The 8,927-nt window shown below is 31.8% G+C and overlaps 1 protein-coding gene and 1 pseudogene across 5 annotated transcripts in view; both read left to right on the forward strand.

Moving 5' to 3' along the window:
• Positions 1 to 8,927, forward strand: part of GRIA4 (glutamate ionotropic receptor AMPA type subunit 4) — a 317,944-nt gene that overhangs the window by 32,610 nt on the left and 276,407 nt on the right. The window lies entirely within an intron of this gene.
• Positions 636 to 753, forward strand: LOC112476270 (annotated as a pseudogene).

Consider the following 8,927-nt stretch of genomic DNA (forward strand, 5'->3'; position numbering starts at 1 on the left):
TGGAAAATAGGACACCAGTTATGACAACGTACAAGATTTAAATATTTTATTATGTAACAACCAAAGAGTATTAAAAAAATGTTTCCATTATTGAAAAAGACTTGACAACAACATAAAACTCTTAAACATCAAGACAAACGTTGCAATCTGAGCAAGGAGTTTCAACTTGTAGTGTACACAAGAATCTCTCGATTGGGTGGAGAGGCACTTTTTTAAAAAAATGAATTCTTAGACTTAACCTCTGATATTTTGATTCAGTTGGTCTGGGATAGGACACAGGAACTAGACTTTTTCATGAGTGTCCTCGGGGCCTTTATTCAGGTGGTCCATGAAGTACACTTGCTTTAAACTTTCAAATTACAAACTGGCTTTTCCTGTAGCTATCTCAGCAAAAAATATTGTATATAAATATTCTCACTAAACTTAAACAATATGTGAATAATATACAAATTATTTTCAATAGGCCCCACTTATAGCAAAATTACCTCTGTCAATATGGGTAGACTTGATCTGTTAAAGTAGGTGGCTATTTGATCAAACATTTTGCAGTTAAACCAATTATAACCAAAAATTTATAAGAAATCCAAATCCAAATATAAAAGTTACACTTTTATATTTAAGAATTGAAATTTCATATCTATGGCCATGCCACCCTGAACAAGCCTGATCCCGTCTGATCTCGGAAGCTAAGCAGGGTCAGGCCTGGTTAGTACTGGATGGGAGACCACCTAGGAAGACCAGGTGCCGTAGGCATAAAAAATAAAAAATAAGGGATTGTAAGCTGACAAAGTCCTTGCAATCTGTGAGGTCAACCAAGGGTTGCCTCGCCTAAAAAAAAATGAAATTTTTCATACATGGATTTTTCTTATGAATTTTTAAGTAACTGATTAAATGCAAGTCGAAAAATTCCTCTTAACCTTGGTGAACATAAAAATTCACAAAAGATAAATTTTCATGCTTAGCTTATTATAGTCAATGAAAATACTATTCTGAAATGACAATCAATATAAATACTTCAAATACTACTTTCCTCAAATAATACCACAATTTGACTTGGCAAGCACCGTCTTTACAAAACCCAGCAACAGAGTGAACTGAAGCTTGTTTTCACTTAGATTTTAAATCTGTGATTCCCAAGCTTGCATCACAATTACCTGAGATATTTATGAAAATCCACAGATATATCAATTTAGAAATCTTCGTGAGGAAATTGAAGAAAGGAGGAAGAAGAGCACAAGAATTTTATCTCTTTCCTTAGAAAAATTTCCAGATAATTTTGACAATCAGTCATCTTTGGAGACCACTATTCTAGATTTAACTGGCTGAGGTGTACTTGAACCATTAGAGAGTCCTTTCCTAATGAAGACTTGTATTTTAGCTTGATTAGGTACCAAAGACAGTTTCTCAAATAACCCAAATTGTTTATGACACCTTGATAACACTTTACATTGTTTTCATGTCACTGGAATGTTTTCCTCTGCATACTTCTGTTTGGGGTTGCATTAATTTGGCTCAATAGATAATAACAATTGTAGTAGCCTGTCATTTATCATTCCCATATCAGCTCCATTGTAATGAGAATTGCTTCAATGCCAAAAGAATGAATAATGCTAGTCCCTGAGCTAATTAACAGGATTGTCACTTAATGTCCAATATCGTCATTAAATATTGCTGATAAAATAGGCTCAAATTTCACACACAAAATGGGCCATTTTACAGACCTTTAACTTAATTTGAAGTTTCATATAATATTGGTGCCTGAGATGTGTATTCTACAATGGAGGGGCTAACTTTCTTGATATTTTACAATTATTATTAGGCATAAAGATTTCTTTTTCTATAAGGACCACTAAAACAGTTACTGAAAAACTCTATGCCCATAAAAATGAATTGAAATTTAATGATATATTAGGGTAAATAAATATTCAGCATTCTCATTGTATTAAGAAGAGGGCTCAATGATTTTTTAAATCAACAAATAATAAACATATAAAACATAATCATGTTTCAGATCATTCCAGGTTGAAATAGAAAAGAATAGAAGGAAAGAAAATAGGATGATAAAATGAGAGCATACACTGGAGAAGACAGAGATAACTGAGAGAATCTCACCAGGTCCTCATCATGTTCTTTATCTAGGCTGGGCTTCCCTGGGACTTCATTTATGTCTAAAGTTTTCTATTTTAATATAGCTTCCAGCATAACTAGCAATATGAGGACACTCACTCCTAACTCTGAGAGATTTTTAAAATAGATGTTCCTTTATTCTTAATCCGAATGAGAAAAGGAATAGAACAGCCACCTAAAGTTTTAAGAAATTTGATGCTCCAAATAATGTAAAGCTAGCAACTACAGGTTTCTGCCTCCTCATTTCAGAGGAGTTCTGACCTTTCTTTCTCCCAGGAAAACAAGCTTCTTTTTTATGATAATATCGGGCCGTACTCATTCATACATGTATCCAGGATGCTGATATATTCAATATTATGCTATACTCACCAGCCAATCAAGTCACATTCAGTTGAATGTCTATGAGTGAGAGTTTGCCAAAAAAACCTTCTTCCTGGGTTAAACTAGTATGATCAGTGCTGTGATAGAAATGTATCAAGGATGTAAAAATGCTTAGGTGTAGGAAGGAAAGTCAGGAAGCTTGGGGTCAAGAAAAGCATCCTAGAGGTAACATGTATTTAAGTCTTGGAGAATGAATAAAAGCAAGTAGGTTGGAAAAGTGGTGTGTCAGAAATGGTTTTGAGTTGGCTTTGTTTTATTCTATTTTCATTTGCATTTTGTGGAAAAAAGAATGTCCTGAAAATAAGAAAAACAGTAAAAACGATAATGTTATATATATATAATATTATCACATGTTAACAGACTGTGATAACTTCCCTGTCTGCTTATTCTAGCTTTTTGGGTGGGTTAAGCTTTAAGGAGGATGATAAACAATTACAGTGTCAGTTTGGTAAAATGACTGATCACCCAACTCGCACACAAAACAGTGTCCTAGTCCAGGGTTTTCTTCTAATCCAGGAGTGACCACCAGATAGAGCAGCTGAAATGACCTGTGTACATTTCTTACAATGACTGAGAAAATTCTCAGAGTAAGTGACAGGTCTGAGTACCTAGTAAGTCCCCAAACAAGAAGGTTCAGTACAGACACCTAAATACAAGCTCAGAAGCACTGCCCTTTGTCCTTGTCTTTTGTCCCACTCACAAACTCCTCTTAAACTCTCCCTATGTCCTCTACCTATATCATTTATACTTTTCCATTAATTTTTACTTAATTTTCTAATTTTTTTGTCATTAATAAAATGTGACCAATTGTGACCAATATTCATATCACATAATTCTCTAGGTAGTCTGTCAATACTACCAACACTCTCTTTTCCCTTTCTACATAGATTTTTATTAATAATAAAATTATAATTTATAAAAGACTTCTCTTTGTACACATGACTATTATTGTTTTTTAAAAACAAAGTTTCTGGATTCTTTGGATATTATCACTTAAGGGAAATAATTGTGTAAATAAAATTGTGACTGAATTATTACTGTATTACTAGGACTTTTGGGAATTACATCTATCTTTTTTGTACAGTAAGAGAAAATTTCTCCAATACTTTTATATTTTTTGTTTGAATGTTTTAGTTATTTCTCTTCAGGTCATAGTATTTCTAATTAATATAGGTATTGAGATGCCTCATTAAAATTAGTTTATCATAAATATGTGTTTACATTTTTACAGTGTTTTTTTTAAAAAAAATATTTATACAAATTTCATATTTATAATTATCTTAAGAGGAAGCAACCTGATTTACAAAGGGAAAATATAATGGCTTGAATCGGCAGTTAAAAATTCTCCATCAGAAAATATTTACTTATTAATTCAATAATGAACCAGAGAGAAGACTATACTAAAATTACACTGATAATTAAATGAAATGGTTTAGAGTCCTGAATATAAACTATCATTTGCACATTTAAGAAGATGGATTTATCTCTCCAGGAAGCAAAAACAGAATAAATTAATGAAGTGCAGGCTTTAAACCTTATGGGCTAATATAGGCCGTAGAAAATGTATAGAGAACCTAGGAAGCAACATTGGTGGGTATGAAAACCCTTAGTTTCAGTAGTTAATTCTAGAATAAACAAGTCTGCACTAAGGAAGTAATTATTAATTGATGTAAGCTTAAGTTTTTCCCACCTCTTTTATCTGCAACAACCATATTATTCAAAAAAATGTTACAGATATTGGGATACATTTTCTTTACCTTATTTAACAAAGGAATAACATGATTTGTAGGTGTATTATAAGGCTTCTGTTGATTTACCCTGAATGTTAGGAACTAACCTTAATGTTAGAAATGATCACAAAACCTGAACTACAGATGCAGGGGCCAGTCTGTAATACTACTGGTGAAAGCCATTGCTAAGGCCTCTTTAGTTACTACTAAACTGTCTTTCTGGATCTCTGGGAAAATCAGCTCAAATGTGTCTCAGAGTATTCTGATTGCTGCAGGTTTATAATCAGCCACCACTAATGGTATCCAGCAGTGCTTCTAATTTTCAACCATCAGGTTGTCTGGGACATAAACTTCATGATCATATACTGCTTAGAAATTTGTCAGGTAGACACAGCAATCTGAAATCAAATCAAAGGAACAGCACAGGACTTTATGTAGCACTTTGAAGTTGAACAGCACTCTAGTTCCTGAAAAAAAAACAACTAGAAGAGTGTTGTACAAATAAGTAGTAAACAGATAAATAGCAATAAATAGATTCCAATATCATAAGGACAAAATCTTAAAAATAAATTTTGTTTACCTAGGAAATATCTAGTACATTTTTATTTTGGCATTAATGTCATTCAATTTGATGTGACATTTTTACTGTGAACTTGTAAGAGTCAAGAGTTTTCACATTTCAGCTTGACAGTTTGTTTGCATGACTAAGATGATAATTCAGATTATGTAGAATTGTGTTCCATTGTTCCCTTCCACTTTTCCATCATTGTTTGTTCTTCATAATAGTCTAATTGTTACAACACCGTTGATATAGTCTTGAGATTTTCCACTAAATAGTAGTTCAGAGTTTCAGAAAATTAGTCCATTGATCCCATTCAACAATAGTTTTATCTTTCATTGGCAATGGAATGCTGTCACCCAAATAGCTCAATGACTATCTGAACTGAGAACTAGAATTAGGGAAAATGTATCTCATGTTCAATTCAGACAAGACAGTTCTGTTCTTCAAGAAAGAGAAATTTTCCTTTGAATATTTATGTCCTTGTCAACAGTCAACAATTTTCTACTGGATTTATATCTATGTTTGGAGGCATAATAGTTGTTTTATTTGTTTACAGTTTGTAAATACTGACATTTTATTACATTTTACTTCATAGTCATTCAGTTTTGTAAAATCTATGTTGCAATGATATGTTAAATGCCAAGAGTATATATATATATCACATCATAATCATAACATGTCAGTGTGTTATGGATAGCCACAAAGAAGCAGCCAGTGTGACAAGCAAGAAGCAATGGATTACAGGATATAGAGAAAATGCAGAGTTTACTTTTATAAATATTAGAATCTGCTTATTGTTTTCTGTTGTAAAATTCTCCTTCTTTGGAGACCTTTTACCTTCAAAAGTTAAAATTTAAAGCAACGGTAATGATTAAATAGTGGCATGAACACAATGTAATGAGTGAACAACATATATAAAAATAGACAACTACATATTAGACTTTCTGATTGAGGTTTGGCATGAATCTTGCATTTTATTTAGTAACTAAAAAGCACCAATTTATTTAAGAGTCTAAATCAAAGTAGGGTATCTAAAAAGAATATTTTGTCGTATGTGTAAAATTAGAACTTAAATATGAAAAGGAAAAATAAGATTCAGATATTAAAAGAAAGTACAAATGGAAGGTATTTTCTTTGTCATCAAAATTAATTTTATATTTTTATTATGTCTTTTAAATTATTTATCCATGTTTAAAACGATTTTATCATTAAATAATCTCATTTTTAAATATTGTTTTTAGACAAAATTAGCTAGACTATTTCATAAATATAGTAGAATATAAAAAAATTAAGGAATATTATTGTGAATGTCATAGTCTCATCTAAGAAAGTGTTTGAGTATCTGGTCTTTCCCAGTTTCCAAGTAATCAGTAGTATTAATGGAATATGTATAGAAATTGATATGATATATGCATTTCAACATTTAAATGATGTAGCGGACATTATCATCATGTCCCAGAAAAGATTAGATTAAACAATTTATATATTTATTTATATAAATTTTCTACTTAGCATTAACATAGAGAAATATTTCCAGTGATGAAAATGTTCTTTACTTGTTCAAAGAAAATCACTGAGTCTAATGTTACAAAATACAAAATTCATTTTCTAATTTTTAGAAAATATGTTGAATTTATTATTTTTAGTGCTTACTTCAAAAGTTAAAACAAAACGATAGTAATGGGTATAGGAATGTTTTGAAAATTACACTTTCTGCTGTGTATGTATCTAGAAATCTGAAGCATTTGAGTTGAGGGATGCTGAGTTTGGAGTAAGTTGTTCTTTGTCAAAGAGCAGCATTATTTTTCATAGAATACCATATATGCAATAAGATATTTTAATAAATTACAATATTTGGGCTGAATAAATATTTAAGTACTTTTTTTTAGGTTTCAGTTACAGTTATAGGGATGAAATATGTCTTAAGATGAGTTTGTTACTTGCCATGAGTTTATAGAATAAAGAAGGTGAAAGAATTGAATTTTAATTTTTTCATCCTGAAGAGATTTCATTTTTTCAAACCTGTAGTCTACATTATAAAAATTTGTTTTATAATAACAAGTAACTGATTTTAAACAGAGTATTTTAAATGACTTAGAATTTATAACATAATCTATTGTATTACAAGGAAAATATAGGCTGTTTCAAAAAAGAAAAAAGAACTTCATTATTTTAGATAAAAAAATAAACATGGAATTAAGAGGAGTCATTTTTGTAGGGACCAACTAGTGGAGGTCCATAAATCTAATATGAGTAATTTCATGCAGAAAGAAATGTGGGTGAGAAGAGAAAATTACTCATAAATAAAACAACCAGAAAGAAAAATTATTTTGGTGATGACATTTGACAATGTCTTACAAGAAGAAATTTATAAGAATATAGGATTCAGGTACAAAATGAACAAATTGTTTCTTAGGTCTTTGTAGAATTTTTGAGGAAGTTTCTAAGAGATGTTGTCTATGGAAAAGTAGCAGAATGTAATGAACTTATAATTTTTTCATTAAATATAAGTTGACAAGATAGATAGGTAATCTAAACTGCTGTTGTAGTTGAATTCTAAACTTCCGGGTCAAGATGATAGACTAAATTCACATGTTAACTTCTTCAAAAACCCTAACAAAATAACATGCAAGTAATAAAAAGACATTAATCCATATTCATGAAGACAATGGGAAAAGGCCATCAATTGATCCAGATTGTTCACAGAAACAAAGCTAAGAGAGAGCCATTGAACTTGGCTGAACTCCAAAGAGATTCATAGAATATAAATACCTAGGGTTCCAGATTATTAGTTGGCACTTTACCCAATCCCCTTGTGACAGCTGCTGTGGGTCATTTAGCCAAACGTCATCTATGTCACCCTCCCAAGCTTTTCCTTATTGGCAGAACTTGGCTGTTACCTTAGAGGCTAGAAGTGCCATATATTCATTTTTTAAAAAATTAAGATTATTAGGGTACATTGGTTAATACAATTATATAATTTTCAAGTGTACATTATCATTTGACATCTGGATATTCTATTGTGTTTACCACCCAAAGTCTAGTTTCCTTCAGCTACCATATATTTGATCCCCTTTACCCTTTTCCCCTCCCCCCACTTCCCTATATTTGACCTCCTTTACCCCATCTACCTTTCCCCTCCTCCCCCACTCTCTACCTTAACCACTAGTCTATAGTACATGTCCATGAGTCTCTGTTTGTCCTGTTCACTTGTTGCTTTTAGATTTATATCCCACATACAAGTGATATCATGTGATTTTCAACTCTTTCTGTCTGGCTTATTTCGCTTAACATGATTATCTCGAGGTCCATTCATGTTGTCACAAATGGCAGTATTTCATCTCTTTTTATGGCTGAGTAGTATTCCATTTCATGTATGTACCACATCTTTATTCAATTATTAATTGAAGTTCCATATCCTGGCCACTGTGAATAAAGCTGTTATGAACATCAATGTGAAAATATCCTTTTGGATATGGGTTTTCAAGTCTTTGGGGTAAATACCCAGTAGAAGGATTGCTGGATTTTATGGTAGCTCAATTCTTTGTGTTTTGAGGAACCTCCATACTGTTTTCCATAGTGGCTGTACCAATTTGCGGTCTCACCAGCCTTTATTACTTGTCCTGTTGATGATAGCTATTCTAACAGGTGTGAGATGGTATCTCATTGTGCTTTGGATTTACATTTCCCTAATAGCTACTGATGTTTAGCATCTTTTCAAATGACATTTGGCCATTTGTATGTCCTCCAGGGAGAAGTGTCTTTTCAGATTCTCTGACCATTTTTTGATTGGATCATTTTTTTTTTGTGGTTATTGAGTCGTATGAATTTTTATATATTATGGGTATTAGGCCCTTATCGGAGGTGTTGCTTACAAATATATTTTCGGATGGTTGTCTCTTTACCTTGTTGACAATTTCTTTTGCTGAACAAAAGATTTTAGTTTGATGTAGACCCATTCATTTATTTTAGCTTTTACTTTCCTTACTTTTGAGGTCAAATGCATAAAATTCTCTTTAAGTCCAAGGTCCTTGAGTTTCGCTCCTATGTTTTCTTCTATGCATTTTATTGTTTCAGGTCTTATATTCAGGTCCTTAATCCATTTTGAGTTAATTTTGGTCTGTGTT

The sequence above is a fragment of the Pteropus alecto genome, unplaced genomic scaffold (genome assembly GCF_000325575.1).
Source record: "Pteropus alecto unplaced genomic scaffold, ASM32557v1 scaffold12, whole genome shotgun sequence".
Classification (NCBI taxonomy): domain Eukaryota; kingdom Metazoa; phylum Chordata; class Mammalia; order Chiroptera; family Pteropodidae; genus Pteropus; species Pteropus alecto.